At 35.2% G+C, this 19049-nt stretch overlaps 1 long non-coding RNA gene across 1 annotated transcript in view; it reads right to left on the reverse strand.

Annotated features, from left to right (window-relative positions):
* LOC116597899 overlaps window positions 1–18471 on the reverse strand; it is a 43863-nt gene extending 25392 nt beyond the window's left edge. Inside the window, exon 1 of the long non-coding RNA XR_004288843.1 lies at window positions 18376–18471. This is a non-coding gene — a long non-coding RNA (uncharacterized LOC116597899). The remainder of the gene's footprint in view (window positions 1–18375) is intronic.
* Between the last annotated feature and the right edge of the window lie 578 nt (window positions 18472–19049).

The following is a 19049-nucleotide window of genomic DNA, read 5'->3' on the forward strand; positions in this document are numbered from 1 at the left end:
ATATCATAAAAAAGAAAAGAAGTGATCTGATTTTTCCCCAGATAGTCTCCTTTTTGCTCATCCCTAGCATTTATTTCTAAATGTCTTTTTTTTTAAAAAAAAAAAAAAAAGAAGGGCTAATGGGACTTTCTACACAAAGAATGCAGCATGATCCCAACAGCAGTCTTATAAATAAGATACAAAATTTAATGACTTATTAATAACCACTTTTTGCAATGTATCCCACTATAGAAAAAATCAAAGTATTAGTTATATGAAGATAATTTCTTTCCTCAAGAAAAATCTGTTGAAACATTTTTTGCATGCACAATTTTGTAGGTTGAAAATCATATACTAATAATTAAAAATAAAAAACAAATGGCTACTATTTATTGATCACCTCTTGTAATCTAGGATTGTACTAAATGTTTTTAGTGCATTGTCATATTCAACATTCACAGCAGCCCTATTGGTAAGTACTATGAACATTTACATTTTACAGGTGAAAAAATTAAGCTTAAATATAATAAATATCCAAAGATATACAACTAGTAAATAATGTGGCTCAGAATGGAATTCCATTCCCTCTGATTCCAAAGTCTGTGCCATTAACTTTACTCTGTATGTTGAAATTCAAGTAAACTTCCTTCCCAGTGTTTCAATTTAAAAAATGAACTATTAATATCACCTAGAATAATTTCAGTGACATGGACCTCACTATTATAATTTAGCAACACCAGATATTAGAAAGTGTCTTTCTATTATATTCAATCAAATTCTACTTTTATAATATATATGCACTTGTTCCATGTTGTTTTTCGTTACCTTTTTGTTTTTGTTTTTGTTGTTTCTCTTCTCTGAAACATTATACTATCAGTGTTTTACAGTGGCTCCCATAAAACATCTCCTTTCTAGACTAAATGTATTCATCTTGCAATAGCAGTCCCCGAAAGGACATGTCAGGTTCTCTCAATACCTGTTCTCCTGCCCCGAGGCCCACTGTTCTTCAAGTCCCTTCTCACAAAGGATACCCCAATGGGGCACAACCCTCCATAAGGACTTGATCATCAGGAATATTAGGACTTCAATTCTTAGTTCAAATCTCTTTCACCTCAAAGCTCTAACACTGTGTGTAAAGCCATGGCAATTAGATTCTGGGATCAGTGAGATGTAGCCTTTGACAAAAGGAAACAAATAGTATTCTGAAAAGACTCATACTTTCCTCTTTTTTTCCCCCCCCCCTTTTTGCATGACTTGCCAGGCCAATGATTCGGTAATAGCTCTGAATAGGAAAGAAACCTCTGAGGCAATCCTGCAGAGCCAAGACAAGAAAAGAAGATCCTTCCCTCACAATCCTTTAGTAATGGTCCTGAAATCAACCAGAACCCAAAAAAGTGGTCTTTCTGTTTGGAGTCACCCCAAGTTTTACTTGATAGACTAGAAGTCCTTCCCCATCCTGTGTATGTGGAAAAAACTGAATTCACCAAATTCACAGGAAATATTTGAAGATAAGCCCAAAAGGACCTCCAGAGAGCCTTTTTGCCCCTATTGAAATCCCACATCTCCATGACAGTGGCACACAGATATAAGCACACAGTACAATGTATGTTTGCATAGCACTTCTGCCTTCAGTGTATCACTTCATGTTGATAGGCAAGGTAGAAAGGGGACAGCTGTTTGTTCTCTTCATTCAAGAGAGAAACTGAGAGCTGGGAATGCTAAAGAGCTTTTTACATTTCACCCAGTAAATGGCAGCGGAGCTGAGAAAAACAAGATTGGCCTTCCAGATTAATGCACTCTTCAAACTTCCTCTCATGAAATGTGCTGCAGTCCATCACACTTAACCTACACTTTCCACACCTCCAGAAGGAGATACCCATAGATATACCTATTTACTTTGGCTTGAGCTCAAAGAAATAAGCTTGCAAAGCTGGTCTTTTCTTTGTGCATTAACTTTAATTTCGCCTTTCCTCACATGCACTACAGGAACATCAGGTAGATCCATTTACTTCCACCCCCTCATCCCACTGCTCCTCCTAAAGTGACATATTAATTATGGCTAGTTTGAAATTTTCTCTTACAAATGTAGGCTCAGACTTCAACACCTAAATGAATTATATATACACCGTGCAAGCCTGTTTGTTCCAGGTTTCTTAAAAGGAGAAAATGAATGCAGTGTATTAATCATCAAACTGATGTTCCTGATTGAAAAATAAATTATTTAAATGAGCAACACTCCAGGTTTTTTAATATGTTACTTTCTAGATATTTTTTTCAACATGCAAGGTGAGAAGAATGAAAGAAATGTTAAAGTTCACTACCAAGATGATACAGGAACCAAATTAAAACTTATATAGGTTATTCAATAACGTCAACCCAAACTCTTGGGTCTTACTATCAAATGATTCTGCAGTGATCTGTTAAATTTACTGGATGGCATTCCGAACTAACTTTTTAAAAAGTCTAAAAATCCAGGTTGACAGCTACAGACCTAAATACATCTTATCCCTTTCACACACAAAGAACTAATGCACCCCCTAATGTAGATTTCCTCTTTAAAAATCTTAACTTTCGAATGTATGGAAGTTATCTCATTCCATAGGAGTTCCTCTACTCTACCATTCAAATGTATGGAAGTAGAATAGCCATGATACATGTTTAGCCAGTCCATATTCCCTCTGATTTAGCTTCTTAGCATATTCCTCATGTTCTCCATTTTATTTAAAGTTGTATTTCAGATATACCACACATACAACTAAAAATTACAAGGATGAAACTACCAATAAGATAAAATACAAGAAGAAAGAAAAAAAAACTCAAGAAGGGAAAAAACACCTTGAATAGAATGTAAGTAGTCTGAGTAGTCATTGAAACCACCACATAGAGTGTGCATGAATCAATGAAAAAAAAAAAAAAAGAATACCCAGTGAGCACAATTTATTAAACTCAGCAGGTACAGGGAAGGCATTCAATGATGAGAGTTATATTAGTCAGGGGAGGCTAATTGCTTTAAAAAAAAAAAAAAACACGAAAGTATAATGGCACAAAATCAAGAGAGTTTTTGTTAAAAGGTGGCACTGAGAGGAAAAATGTTGATTGGGGCCCTCCTCTGTGCGGTTACTCAAAGATGAGGCTCCACCATATTCAACACATGGCTTCTAGGGGATTGTCTCCCTTCTGGTCAGCAGGTAAGGATGAAAAGAATGCAGAAGTATTTGTAGTGATTTTTAATGGGCTGGACCTGAATGGAAGGCACTTGGCTTTTACTCACATTCTATTGGTTAGGAACTCTCACATGATCACAATTAAACATAACAGAGGCTAAAAAACGTTGTGAGTATATGGTCATGAAAAAGATAGATTATCCATAGAAGACTATGGATTTCTTTTTTTTTTTTTTTTTTTTTTTTTTAATTAGTGGTTTCTGCCACTGTCTGCCCTTCTGGTCACCATAGTTTCGTTGACACTTCTTCCCACACATCAAACATCCAGTAATATCCTGAAAAGAAACAATACACTTAATGCATCCAGCTCAAGTCCATTGGCCATTGAGTGATTGTATTTCTTTCTATTTAAATGTTAGGTGTTTTTCTGTGGCCCTGGGAGATGTAACTAAGAGTAAAAGTCCTTCTTCTCCCTTATACATATCTCTATGAATAGTAGAGTAACTCCTATGGGATGAGGTAATTCCAATAAGACTTCAAGTGTGAAGAGAGGAAAAAGATGGAGGGCACACAGTAATCAAAAGCCATACCAATGATGAAACCCTGGTGATTAGGAATAGTAAAGTCATAATTCCTGAGAGTTGGACAAGTTCCAAAGACCCTTAATTCAACCCCCTAGGAGAAGTTACAATGTCCACTGTTCTTCATGCCCTAGCTGCACCTACCAGGATATTTTTCCTTGCCTATCATCCTACATGGCCATATCTGAAGTGAGCACTAAAAAACATACTGACTTTCACAGGTTAAAGTAATCACTGTCCATTCCAGCTAATGTAAATTTGGGAAACTGAGTGTTGTTTTATAATCACAGGATTTTGTAAGTCTCGAAATGTTTTATTGGCAATACAATTCCCTCAAATCCTTAGTTGGCTTCTAATTTAATCGTTTCTAGTCAGTTCCATGAGTCAGTAACAACCAACCAAATTATTTTTCAGATTTAAGACAGGTCTCTTTTACTGATTTATTTAAATTTTTGATTTGTTTATCAACTTATTTTGTTTACTTTCTCTGTACCTAATGGCAGCTGCTCTGGGTCATCTAAAACCAAACAATAGGCTTGAATGGGAAGGTAAGCCACTTAATTATTTTGAGATATAATTCACATACCATACTATTTGCCCATTTAAAGCATACAGTTCAATAGTTTTTAGCAGACTTACAGATATGTGCAATCTCGTGACAATTTTAGAGCATTTTCATTGCCTTATAAAGAAACTTCATTTCCTTTAGCTACCACATATCTACTCTTCCATTCCTCCAGTTCTCAGCAAACTATTATTTTCAAAGTCTAGATTTGACCTATTCTGGATATTTCGTAACAATTGGGTCATAAAATACATGATCTTTTGCGACTGACTCCTTTCATTTATCATAATGTTTTCAAAGCTCATGCATGGTGAAGTATGTGTCAGTAGTTCCTTCCTTTTTGTGGCAGAATAATATTGCATTGGGAATGGATATGTCACATTTAGGTTATCCAATTATCAGTTCTTGAATACTTGCACTGTTTCTAACTTTGGGCTATTATGAATAATGCTATCACAACCATTTATGTAACACTCTTTGCATAGACACGTTTTCATTTCTTTTGGAATGAAATTATTGCATCGGATGGTAACTCTATGTTTCACCATCTGAGGAACTTCCAAACTGTTTTCCAAAATGGCAGCACTAATTTATATTATCAACAGTGATGTATGAGGATTTTCATTTCTGCACATCTTTACCAACAATTTTTACTATCTGACTTTTTTATTATAGCCTTCCTAATGAGTATGATGTGGTAGCTCATTGTGGTTTTGATTTGCATTTTCTGATCACTAAAGATAACAAGCATTTTTCAAATGCTTATTTACCATTTGTATATCTTCTTTGGAAAAGTGTCTTTTGACTCCTTTAGCCATTTTCCAATTGGGTTGTTTCACTATAGAGTTGAAAAGGTCCTTTATATATTTTATATACAATTTCCTTATCATATATATGATTTGAAAATATTTTTCCTATTCTGTGGTTTCTCTTTAAACATTCTTGAAAGTCATTTTGATTAGGCTAATTTATCTATTATTTTTGTAGTTCTTCATGCTTTCGGTGTCTTATCTTAAACTCCATTGTCTGGGTGCCTGGGTGGCTCATTTGATTAAGCAACTTCCTTTGGCTCAGGTTGTGACATTGGAGTCCCAGGATCAAGTCTGATATCAGGTTCCCTGCTCTGCAGAGATTCTGCTTCTTCCTCTGACTTCTCCCTTCTCATGCTTCCTTTCTCTCACTCATTCTCTCTCTCTCTCTCTCAAATAAATAAAAGCTTTAAAAAAATAATAATAAAATAAAATAATCAATAAAAATCCATTGTCAAATCTGAGACCATGATTATATTTGGTCATGTTTTCTTCTAAGAGTTTTATGGTTTTAGTACATACATTTAGGTCTTCTATCCATTTTATGTTAATTTTTGTAGAAACTGTGAGGTGAAGATCCAATTTCATTGTTTTGCATATGGCCGTCCAGTTGTCCAAAGCACCATTTATTGAAAAAAACTATTCTTTCACCATCAAATGGTGGAAAAAAAAAAAACTGGTCTAAAATCCGTTGACGATAGAAACATGTATTTCTGGACTTTCGATTTTATTCTGTAAATCTATCTTTATCCTGATACTGATACCATATTGTCTTGATTACTCTTGCTTTATAGTATGTTTCAAAATTGGGAAGTGTGAGTCCCCCAAATTTGTTCTTCATTTAAAGATTGGTTTTGGTTTTTCTAGGCCTCTTGTAATTCCACATGAATTTTAGGATCAGCTTGTCAATTCTTACAAAGAAGTCAGTTGAGATTCAGAAAGAGATTTCAGATAGAGATTTCAGATTGAGAAACCAGATAGAGATTTCATTGAAACTTAGATTAATTTGGGAGTATTGACTTTTTAGTAATATTAAGTCTTCCAGTGCAAGACCATGTTTGTGCTCCCATTTATTTGGATTTTTCTTAATTTCTTTAACAATGTTGTACAGTTTTAAGAGCAAAAGTTTTGTTAAACTTATTCCCACATATTTTATTTTTTTGATGTTATTGTATAATGAAATTATTTTCTTAATTTCATTTTATCCTGTTCATAGAAGGGAAATAGAAATACAATTGATTTGTGTATATTGACTTTGTATCTTCCAACCTTACTGAACACATTTTTTAGCTCTAAATGCTTTTTAGTGGATTCTTTAAAATTTCCTGCATACAAGATTATGACATCTGTAAATAGATGTAGTTTTACCTCTTCCTTTCCAATATGGATATGTTTTCTTTATTAATCTTGCCTAATTGTCCCTGGCTAGAAACACTATACAATGCTGAAAAAAAAAGTACAAGAGCGGATATCCTTGTCTTGTTCCTGATCTTTATCATACTTGTAGGTATGAAGTTAGCTGTGAGTTTTTAATAGATGTCCTTTAACTGGTTAATGAAGTTCCCTTCTATTCCTAGTTTGTTGAGTGTTTTTATCATAAAAGAGTGTTAAGTTCTGTCAAATGCTTTTTCTCTGAATCTATTGTGATGATCACATGGGTTTTTTTGTTTTTCTTATTCTATTGATGTAGTAGATTATATTCATTGATTTTCAGACATTAAGTCAACCTTGTGTTCCTAGAATAACTCCCACTTGGTCATGGTACAATTCTTTTATATATTACTGGATTCAGTTTGTTAATATTTTGTTGATGATTTTTTTTACATTGATATTCATAAGAAATTTTGCTCTGTAGTTTTCTTCTGATGTCTTTGTTTGGCTTGTATCAGAATAATACTGTTTATATGACATATGTTTTATATCCTACACTTTCAAACATCTATCTTTGCATTTAAAGTGAGTCTCCTATAGATAGCAAATAGTTCATCTTGCTTTTTCAGTCAGCCTGACAATTTTTACCTTTTAATTAGATTGTTTAATCTATTCACACTTAGAATATTATGATATAATTGAATTGAGGTCTGCCATTTCATTTTTTTATCTATATTTCTCATGTCTTTTTTGTTCCCCTACTTCTCTTTTTCTTCTTCTTTTGCACTAAGTGAACATTTCCTACTGTAACATTTTAATATCTTTAATGATTTTTTTTTACTTTTGTTTTTTGTTATTTCCTTAGTGACTGCTCTAGGGCTTGCTATAAATCTCTACTTAGCAGAAACAGCTTCAAATTTATACTAACTTAATTTCAATAAAATGTAGAAATGCTACTTTTGTATAACTCTATTCTCCCATTTTGGGAGGGTATTATTGTATATATTACATCTATAAATGTTATGAACCCAACAATACATTATATTTTATATAATTTTTTGTTCTTCAAAGAACCTAAATGGAGAAAAAAGAGTATGTAAGCATTTATAGCTTTTGTTATATCAATCTTGTTATTTCTGGTTGTCATCATTTGTTCCTGTGAATTCAAGTTACCATCTGGAGTCATTTCCTTAGCCCAATACAGCTTTGCTCCCACCCACTTCCTTGTGCTATTATTGACAAATACATTACATTTCTATATGTTACAGGCCCAACAACACATTATATACATATGGCTTTATACAATTATTTTTTAAATCAGTAGAAGAGAAAAAAATGAGAATAAATAGGCATTTGTACATTATATTAAAATTATATCCTTTCCTATACCAGTTTGTTTTTTGTTTTATTTATTTATTTATTTATTTATTTATTTTGCTTTATTTTGTTTGGATTCTGAGTACTGTTTAGAGTCACTTGCTTTCAGCCTGAAGAAATCCTTTCAGTATTTCTCATAAGTCACGTCCTCTAGCTATAAATACTCTGAGTTTTACTTATCTGGGGGTATCTTTATTTTGCCTTTATTTTTGAAAGATAGGTTTGCTGGCTATAGGATCCTCGGTTGGGAGGGTTTTTCTTCAAGCATTTAGAATATGTTATTCTACTGCTTTTTGGCCTCCATTGCTTCTGATGAGAACTCAAGTGTAAATCTTATTGGAGTTCTCTTTTAGGTAATGAGTCATTTTTCTCTTGCAGCTATCAAGACATTCTCCTTGTCTTTGCATTTCAGCATTTTATTATGGTGTGTCTATTTATAGATTTCTTTGTGTTTATCTTTATTGGAGGTCACTGAGCTCCCTGGATGTACAAAATAATGTTTGTCAATAAATTTTGGAAATTTTTAGTGATTATTTCTTTGAATATTTTTCTGCTACTTTCTCTCTCTTTTCTTTCTTGGTCCTCCCATGAGGTATATGTCAGATACTAATAATGTCCCACATTTCTCTGAGGCACTGTTTATTCTTTTTCATTCTTTCCTCTCTGTTTTTTGTATAATCTCTATTAATATAATAATAGGTAATATAATAATATAATAATAAGTATAATCTCTATTAATCTAGAAATTTTTATTATTTTTTTAATATTTTATTTATTTATTTGACAGAGAGCGATCACAAGTAGGCAGAGAGGCACGCAGAGACATCCAACTGGGAGGTAGGAGGGAAAGTTGTTTTCCCCATGGTGTGAACCTTTTATTGTCATCCTGTGTTCTCCACTATAACAGTCCGGGATAGAGTTTCTGCCTTCCTGAACTGAGAGTCAAAAAAAAGTGTGGAACTTGGTTCAAAGACCGCATACTCTCACCAATTTTAAAAGATTTTCTCAAATAAATATTTCTTCACTTGTATGTCCAGTCATTTTCAGCGACTTTAACTTTGAAAAATTTCCTCAGTTTTACTGGGAAGATCTGAGAAGCTCTTCATACTGCCATATCAGAAATAGAACTTCCAACTCCCTTAATTTTATCTTTGCTATAATGTGAGTCCATTTTTTTAAATGAGAAGCATTATTGGGACTTTGACAAAGTCTTTTTCAGCATTTTTGCTTACTCTTTGGACAGAAGTGGACTCTATATTTCTAAGAGGTCATTTATACTTACAAATCAGCCTATTCTTTCCTGATCTCATCTCAGCCTTGCAACACTACGTCAAATACAGCAAAGAGCAACACACAAATAGTCTCACCCTTTCTAACAACTTCTCTTAAACTGGCTCACTATATCTGCCTTCCAGCCACTAAGTAACACAGATCTCCAATATCTTTCTATTTCCCAGTATTTGTTTCATTGCTTTCTTCAGACCAACCATTATAAACCAATGGCCCATATTTTAAGTTTTTGGTATGGTAGTAATATACTTCAAAATACTGATTTCTGTTTTAATTAGGTAAGGTAGACTATTAAAACAAATAAAACCTATTGAACTGCATTTCTTGCTTATAGAATAGTCCTGGGCTGGAATGTCCTTACTCAAACTAATATAGAAATTAAAAAAAAAAATAGAGAAATGACTTTATGAGGAATCTGCAGAATATCTTTCAGGCAGCACACAATCTAAAATATATTTCTGTCTTACTTAAAAGAAGGAAAGTCTATAAAACCTCTCCATTATAGACTCAGAGATTTTCATGGGCATTTACATACACAAAGCATTATTAACTTGAGAGATTTTTCTAAAGTAAATTTGCAAGCATGTTGAGAAGAGCATTTATAGAACATTAAAAGACAGTTTCATTTCCTGAGGTTCTTGTATTTTATACATTTGTTGGAGGTAAGATTTGGGGAAACAGATATTTGTTCCCCAATTCTCATATTTTCACAGAGGGGTGGAATTCCCACTCCACTCTAGAAGGGAAAATGAATAAGGTAGGAGGCATTTTAAGCTTTCCTCTGCTACACACTCAGTCCCATGGTGTTATAAGCTAAACTGTGTGCATATATACCTCATTCATAAGTCGAAATCCTAACCCCTCAGTGTCTCAGAATGTGACTGTATTTAGAGATAGGGTTTTTACAAGAGTAATTAAGGTAAAATGAATTAATACAGGGTTGCTAGTCCAATATTACTTTGTTTTTATAAGAAGAAACTAGGACACAGACAATATGGAGCCTGAGAGACAACCATATGAGGACATAGTGAGAAAGTGGCCATCTTCAAGCTAAGGAGAGAAACCAACCCCATCAACCTCTTGATCTCAGACTTCTATCCTCTAAAACCATGAAAAAATAAATGTCTGTTGTTTAAGCCACCCCATCTGTGGTATTTTGTTATGGTAGCCTAAATAAACTAAAAAACACAGTAGGAAGGATAATATATAATTGGTAAGTTTAAGAGAAGTAATGGGGCATACTTGGTATCTTCCAACAGTAAACAGCAGCTCATGAGCAAGGCACTTATTAATTTATCCAAATATAGTTATTAAGTAAATACTGCAGACTGGGTACTATGTTAGATGCTGCTAGTTAAGTAGTAAAATATTCAGATATGGTGTCTGCCTGCAAGAAACTTAGAAATTAATGGAAAGGAGGGAATAATTAAGAAATTCTGTGTGTACAAGAGTACCCAGAATATGGGGAAAAGCTGGGTAGCTCTAGGGAAATCTAAGGAGCTGATGCCCATATTGATCTACATTGGGTAGTGGGAATTGAGGGGAAAATAGAAACTATGGGTCAAAGCAGTGAGCCAAAAGAATCTTTCTGATCTGCTGACCAGATTCTGATATAATTTTGTCAAGGGGCAACCTACCTTTAGATGATCATTTATTTAAACAGATGGACCAGGACTTGATATGAGCCACAGAGACAATTACTGGCTAAGGGTTCCTCCTGTTTTCTAGAGACCGACTTAGGTCTATCACCAAAGCCTTACTTGTTAACCAAAGTATACAAATACATAAAGCAAACTCTAAATAACGCATGGTCAAACTTAGCACATTTCAATAATTCCATATATTTATTTCAGAGTCTGAATAATAATGATGAGGAAAGCACAGAGTTTGGAACTGGAGTCAATGTCAAATGAAACATATACGTGAGTACTAGGGAAGTGCCAACTACTGCTAGGTACTGAGGAGAAAGTGGTGAGGGAAAATAAACAGTTGTGGTCCCTGTCACTAATGAACCTGAGAAGTTATTTAATCTCTCTGAATCAGTTTTCTTATATGATGAATCAAGGTCATGATAGCTATTTTGGAAAGTCTTGTAAAGAATAAATGAAAAAATAAAGCCATTTAAAAGTACTTCGCACAGAGTCTGCAAATAGCTATGTTTTGAATGTTATTTCTTTCTCATTTCTCTCCACCTTTGCTTGCTGCAAAAAGTACCAACTTAAGGAGTCTCTTTGGGTATTCTTCAATGAGTTACATTATCTTCACAGTCAAAATCCAAGGCTTAGAGAAAGATGATGAGAAGAGGCTGGATTTTGTTTGAGTAAACCAGCCCTTGCACTATCATGAATAAAACTTTTATAGTCTTAAGTGCATTCTTCTAAAAGGGGTGTGTGTGTGTGCGTATCATTTCTTCTCTATTTTGCCAGTTGTCTCATCCTTATCTTTAAAATATTAAATTCAGAGCAAAGAGCAAAATCACTTGTTGAAATAGAAAGAGAATGTCACAAAGAATAATCTGCAAGCACTAAAATCGAAATACTCCATCCTCTTAAAGCATTAAGAATGATCTTATATTTTTACATGCAGAATACAAACATATACATATATATATACATATATTCCATAGTATATAATTATCTTCCCTTTCTCCAGAAAAAAAATAAAAACAATACAAGAGAGAGTATGAGTCAATCCCTATAATCTTGGAAACAATGCTGAAAATAGGAGAGAACATATAGTTCAGAAAACATAATATGGCTGCCTCGCCTCTATTGTATTATGCCAGATTCTCCATGCACCCAAGCAAGTACCAGTTTGGTTAAGCACTCTAGGAAGAACTATTCCTTCCTTTTCATAATTTTTCATAACTTTCATAACCTCAAATATGCACAGAAGCTAGTTTACTTCGTCATAATCTCAAAATTTTTAACTTGGTACGCTATATTCCCAAATTACTCTCAAATCCTATACTCTTATCCATAACTATGAAGTCAATAAGCTGTAGACTCGAAAGGCAATGTATCTCTTTCCTTTATCTCTGTCGTCCTTTCCCTCCAGTCAATCTACATCCCGTGAATCAGAAAAATTTTAATTTGTAATAAAATGCTAACTTTTCCAATGGACTTCCTGCTTTTAGCCTAATCCCAAATTCCTGGCCAACACCTTTGCTAAATTTGTGCTTGAAACAAAATTGGGCTGTATTTAGATTTAATATATTATCCATCATAATGGTCAGTTATTTTACTTTATGCAAGGTAGCATGTTAAGCTTTTTAGGGATTGCCAAGATATAAAGCAGGGTAATTGGTACACTCAGATATAAAACCATATAATAGCAACTGAGGTGCCTGGGTCCTGCCATCGTTTGGGGTTCTGACTCGGTTTCAGCTCCAGTAGTGATCTTACGGTCCTGAGATTTAGCCCCCTGTCCCACTCCACGCTCAGCACAGTCTGCTTGGCACTCTCTCTCGCTCTCTCCTTCTGCCCTTCTCCACTGCACGTGCTCTCTCTCTCTCTCAAATAAATAAATCTTTTAAAAAATGTGATACCAATTAATAGCCTCTATGCTTGGGGTGCCTGGGTGGCTCAGTGGGTTAAGCCTCTGCCTTCGGCTCAGGTCATGATCTCAGGGTCCTGGGATCCAGCCCCACATCGGGCTCTCTGCTGAGCAGGGATCCTGCTTTCCCCACTCTCTCTCTGCCTGCCTCTCTGACTACTTGTGATCTCTGTCAAATAAATAAATAAAATCTTAAAAAAAAAAATAGCCTCTATGCTTTCACATCTGTACATAAATCTATACTCCTTTCATTAAACTATAGTGGTCCATGGCCAAATAAATAACACTAAGAAAACCTTTGTTTTTAACTCATATGACTGTATATAAAATATCCATAGCAGTAGTGTATAATGAAACCACCCTCTGTTTAGAGATCCCTACAAAATCTGCATGCAGTGAGTTCATTTAAGACAGAACATTCCCACAATTTGAACACAGTGTTAGCAATATAATAAGCAGAGAACAATCTTCTGGGTAATACCAAAGTTTACTTAAACAGATTGATAACGTGCGCACCAAAAAATAACAGGCACAGTTTTCACGGTTTGTTCCCTTCTGTATGACTTACCCACCAAGCAATAAGTACAATTACTGAATTTCATTGTAAATGCCCAGACCCCCTGATGCGTTCTGATAGGAAATCATCCAATAATAGCAATGACATTTCTCTCTGTATCTCGTAGTTTTCGTAGCTGTCAGAAAATATATACACTTCATTAAAATCAAGAAATAAAGAGGGTACATGTAGAGAAAACAAGGTTTAAAAACACAAAACAAAACAAAGAAACACATGGTTATTTTCTCTAGCCTTAATATTTTCCTCTTCCCTAAAGATCTCATTACAAATCTTTCCCTTGATGCTCATTGATAAGCTTGGCCAATCAAAATGTCTCAACAAAAAGTTACCGGTCCCACAAAATCCAACATGATTTCCGTAGCCACAACCATGACCTTTCACTTTTCCTTTTTGGTTACAAAGCTGCCTTAGTAGTCATTCAAATCCTGAAAGTGTTAAGTGGGAGTAGTCATAAATCAGCATTTTAAAGTCTGCTGCCAGCGTGAATTCTTTATATTTAAAAGGGGAGGGGGGAGATTTAAGGTCACACTCAACAGGACTTCCCAGTTGTTAAAAGTCAGCTTTCTGACTTCTACCAGTGATCTGGTAACTCTGAAACATGAAGATCTTTCTTAAAAATCCAGCTCTCCGCATGTAAAGCAAACACCCATGAAGTACTGGAAATAACAAAGTGAAATACACACTGGGTGAAATATCCCCCAGTAAAACAACATTTAAATTTAAAGGACACTTAAGTACAGGACTTTATTTGAAAATACTTATGTGGTTTTTTCCTATGTATAAAATGAGATATCAATGCCTTGGTTTCTCTATTATTAAAATTAGAAGCAATAACAAAGAGCAGAGGGATATATCCAGTTCTCTTGTGACTTGAACAATCAGGTGAAACTGATTCATGCATTTCCTTGATGAATGCAAACCATACAAGGACATGTGTTCCGTAGAGCCAATGTTTGTAGCACAAATCTTGAAATAAATTAATCTGAGCTAAAATATTCCTGGATCGTCATGCAAATAAGTTTGGAAATAATTTTTTTTAAAGTAAATTTGGCCAAATGAAGAGTTTAGTAATTGGGTACTTCCAAAACAACCAGTTGTTTAAATGAAGTCTGTTTTTTTGGAGGACACACTTTATAGAATGTCTTAGCCAGTAGAAATAAAGAGCCAGATTATAGTGTCTATCACATATCCAGACACACACACAGTTAGTTGAATATGACAAAAATTCTCTAAAATAGGGCTGGTCAGGCTTCTAGTAGAAAAGGCAGCAGTCTACATGACATGCATTGAGAAAGTACTAAAGACTATCTCTGCCAAAAATATCTGTTCCATTTTCCATGTTCTTATTACCATTTCTAGTGTAGCATTTAGAATTCTAATCAGTAGTCATTATTTTTGCGCATCATTAAAAATCTTTACCAAAAAGCAAGGATATTATCTAAGAAGCCATTAATAAGTCATTAACACCTTACCTTGAATTAAATCAATCAGACCGTACAGATAGTTTACTTAGAGACCCTCAGGGAGTATATATAATACCAAACAGGTAATCTTGATGAGAGCAGGGATTTAGAAAACACAAATGTTAGGTCATTGTAAAAGAAGAGCCCTGGAAACACTGGGTGGTTTGTCAGGAGACGCGGAACTACAGAGGGTCATAAACGCATAGGCTAGAGAAGATGTGGGGGGAGAAAACCGATAGCATCATTTCCCTCCAAACAAACTAATTAAAACCTGAGTGTGATTGACAGCTGTTAGAGCACAAAAACAGCATGTGATTTAGGCGCCCAGCCTATCTAATGCAGACTTCAGGGGCACCTCTCAATGCTGCATTCCTGTAACAGTTTTGAGCACGGAATACATTGCCCGGCACTAGCAGGTACCTCACCTTAGTCTGAACCCCAGGGCAGGGACTTGGCAAACATAGGTTAACAGTTGACAATGAGACACAAGTGATGTGGAAGACTTGGGTACAATGCCATCAGTCATAATCTTCATAGGAACCATAGAAATTCAATGACTGAATTATTAAAGTTGCATCCAGATAGTTCTGAGGCAAGTCACTCATGCCAGTTACTGGGAGGGGTGAAGCGAGGGAGGACATACAACATAGAAGATGATTGATTGAAGTGACTAATTTGGACAGACGACCCAACAGCCCCAGCAGGTAACCCTGTGCCAACACGCAGCCACATCCCAAAGGCCTTTAGACGGTTGGCCCATAATCACATACAACATTCTCATATTCAATAAAGGAGACTTCAAAATAACAGTATTTCATTGAAAATTACACTAGTGGAAATTCTCTGAAGTAAATTAACGATAAAAGAATAAAGCTGTTAAACGAATATATTTTTCATGCTTCGGGGCTATGTGTTTAACAGTTTTCTAACTGTTCATTCATTTATTAAAAAAAAATACTTCGGTTATTATCTCCTAGAGTTGAAATTAGATATTTAATTGACTGGAGGGAATGAAAGTCGCTCACTTTTACATACGACAACTATTTTAAAATGCTTCTAGAAAACGCTTCATAAGACCACCATCAGCTGAAATTCTTGGCAAACGTTCTCGTGTGTATATATAGCTGTTTTACAAATGCCGTGCTGTAAGAGCTAACTCCTTCAGAAACCTGTTTATCTTAATTAGGAAAGTCAACAGACTTCTAATGGGAAGAAATGGGTATTTTTCTCTGTGGTATCAAAGGCATCAAAGGCCCCGTTCTTCTGCCAAACCAGTCTTCCTTCCTGCCTGCCTTTCAAACCCAGGTGATTGCAGACAGCTGAGCAGGCATTTTACCCGAAGTCTCTGTTGACCTGGATCCAGTCTTTGGTCCTTGCTCTGTTACCCATCTCTCTCTTACTCTGTCACTCTTTCTGTGTGGATTTTTTGTGGGTTGTTTTTTGTTTTGTTTTGTTTTGTTTGTATTTTTCTTTCAGGAAACCTCTGGATATTCATGGTACTGAGGCAAATAATATGGAATTAAAAACTAAATTCTTGAGGCCTTATCCTAGCAACAAGACCATCACCATCTGTTCGGAAGACAAGCCAGCCATTATCCATGGCATTCTTTATACAAACTCCATCACCTGTGAGTCCACAAAAAACAAAAACAAAACAAAAAAACAACACACGATCCCTTCCTGGGTTCTCTCTTTGTCAAAAGAGATAGTGGTTTGTTTCCCTCTGATGCAGTAAAACCTGAAGAAAACAAATGTGACCCGAAGCTCTTATAGCGCATTTAAAGATTTATATCTGAAGGCCCTAAATGACCATTTCAAAATATCTGGTAATTATCATCTGTCTGTAAGAAAACCGGACAAAAATATATTGTCAATGTATTTCAATAGCCATTTTATTATTTAAATTAAAAGATAATAAATGGAATGTGTATATATGTCTTTTTGGTGGTAGATGCTCCATTCTTTCATTTATTTTTAGCTTCAGATATTTAGTCATTTCACCATTCAAAAACCACATCAAAATTTATATTTTGAAAGTGGAATTAAAATGTTATTTCAATGACTTCAAGGTAAGAGTCAATCTACTTAGACTTCTACTTTCATCTAGGATAAAAATTTTTCCTTGGGAAAATGCTTAAAAGAGTAAAGACAGTAGCTTCATTATAGTTTATGCAATAAAATTTATATTATTAGGAATAAACAAGGTCTGCTTCTTCTCCCAAAATAGCTAGGTGCAAAGGAAGAGAATATCTGTAGATAGAGAATTTGAGAACCCTCGCCAGAGTCTGATGTCCAAATAAGGGAAAATATGAGACAATTCTGTATTATTTTCCTCCTGGAAGGAAATACACATGAAGATGGAATTCATCAAATTAGAAACAATAGATTTTTTGACTGTCTAGCATGTGCCAATCATTGTGTAATATGCTCTTGAGTATTTTTTTTTAGTTTGTCATGGTTTTTATGAAAACTGTATCAGCAAATAAAAAGTTTCCTTCAAATCTTAGAAGATAATAGTGCTATGATTAAAACTAACGTGGTTGATGGATTACTTGAAAATCCCTTTTTCCTACATGATCTCTTTTGATCCTGATAAAGAGCCTGTGAGACATTCTGAGCAGTGATCCCCATTATCTATTTAGAGATGAGGAAACCTGAGTTCAGAGAGGTGTGCTGCTTGCCCATGGCTCCCAAGGAAAAGAATCTAAAACCTCCTTGGTCCAAATTTAAAAGTCAAGTCTGTCTTTTTAAAAAGGCACTATTGGGGCACCTGGGTGGTTCAGTTGGTTAAGCATCTGCCTCGGGCTCAGTTCATGATCTCAGGGTCCTGGGATCAAGTCCGGCATGGGGCTCCTTGCTCAGCAGGGAGCCTGTTTCTCCTTCTGCCTGCTGCTCCCTCTCCTTGTGCTGCTCATTCTTTCTCTCTAACAGATAAATAAATAAAATCTTTAAAAAACAGAAAAGGTACCATTGGCGTATGTACCGTCAAAAAGGAAATGGAAATGAAGGCAAAGACTCAAGCTAAAGCAGCAATAGCTCTTCATTCTCTTAGACAAATTACTAACATACCTGTTGGCAGATGTTCAAAAAGATCATTTGTGTCTTACTTTGGCTTCATGTTGTGAGTCAATGTTCCCAAAGTTATTTGTAAAATATGAACTGAAGTTATCCACGGGGCTGTTTATCATCTTCCTTTTTAATTGCACCTCATAGTCCTATCATATGCATATTGGGTGCTAAAAATGTCCTGCATGTTTCCCACCTGGCTTTTGCTAAAATGTTCCTAGTCACAGCCACAGTGGAAAATCTTTGCCAGTGAGGTGGGAATTCTGAGAAGCAGCTGAATCATTGTCTTTGTCCCATCTGTGAAGATGTTTGACCTGAAGGGAATAAAATCCAGTGCTTGCTTAGTTTCAGTGGATGGAAGAAATATATCTGTCTGGCTCCACCACATCAGGGTAGGACAAAGGTTCACAGGAAAAGGGTTACTAGATAGTATGTATAGGGAGACCATGGAAGGATACTTTGATCTCATAAATAAGTATACAGATGGTAAAAGGAAATCTCTTATGTGTCAGAATAATTGCCTCTGGTCAATTAGGGTCACTTGATTGTATGAAAATACTATAAAATGAAATACTTACCAAGACACAGTTTGAAGATTTGTGCGGGATCTTAGATATGCCAAGTAGAATGAGAACTGAGCGGTACATCTTTAGCAATGGGGTCAATTCAGTTTCAAGCCTAAAAGAAGATGATTTTTCAGAAGATTATTTTTTCCCAGCAAGATGTAACTAGTATGAATATAAAAACAATTTTGTAGACATCATTATTCCCAACCCTTATGTTTTGATGCACTTAAAACAGGTGTTAGTGATGCTAACAGCAATGTTTTGATCCCCATGTGGCCTGGTGACTTCCCTTTCTCTGTTCTTGAATATAGAACAGTCTTTCCTTCATAAGCATGTGCTTCTGGTCACAAAGGAGAAGAAAGGGAAAAGTAATGGGACGGGCTAGCAAACCAAGGAAATTGTATGTATACTCCTCAATTATAAAAGTGAACATACGGTATACATCACTTGTAAGTAAAAAGGTTCCTTTTAGTTGGAGTGACCGACCATTTCAGTCTGCACAGGACTTGAGAGGGCTTTTGAGATGACGGAACTTGAGTTCTAAAATTGGGAAAACGCCAGGCAAACTGGAGCGAATTGGTTACCCTGCTCAGCTGGGAGATAAGTTGGTTTGGAATTTAATTCGGCACCACTACTCACAGTCTTGAAAATTTCTTTATAATACATCTTGGGAAAACAATACTGAA

The sequence above is a fragment of the Mustela erminea genome, chromosome 8 (genome assembly GCF_009829155.1).
Source record: "Mustela erminea isolate mMusErm1 chromosome 8, mMusErm1.Pri, whole genome shotgun sequence".
In the NCBI taxonomy this organism is placed as follows: Eukaryota; Metazoa; Chordata; class Mammalia; order Carnivora; family Mustelidae; genus Mustela; species Mustela erminea.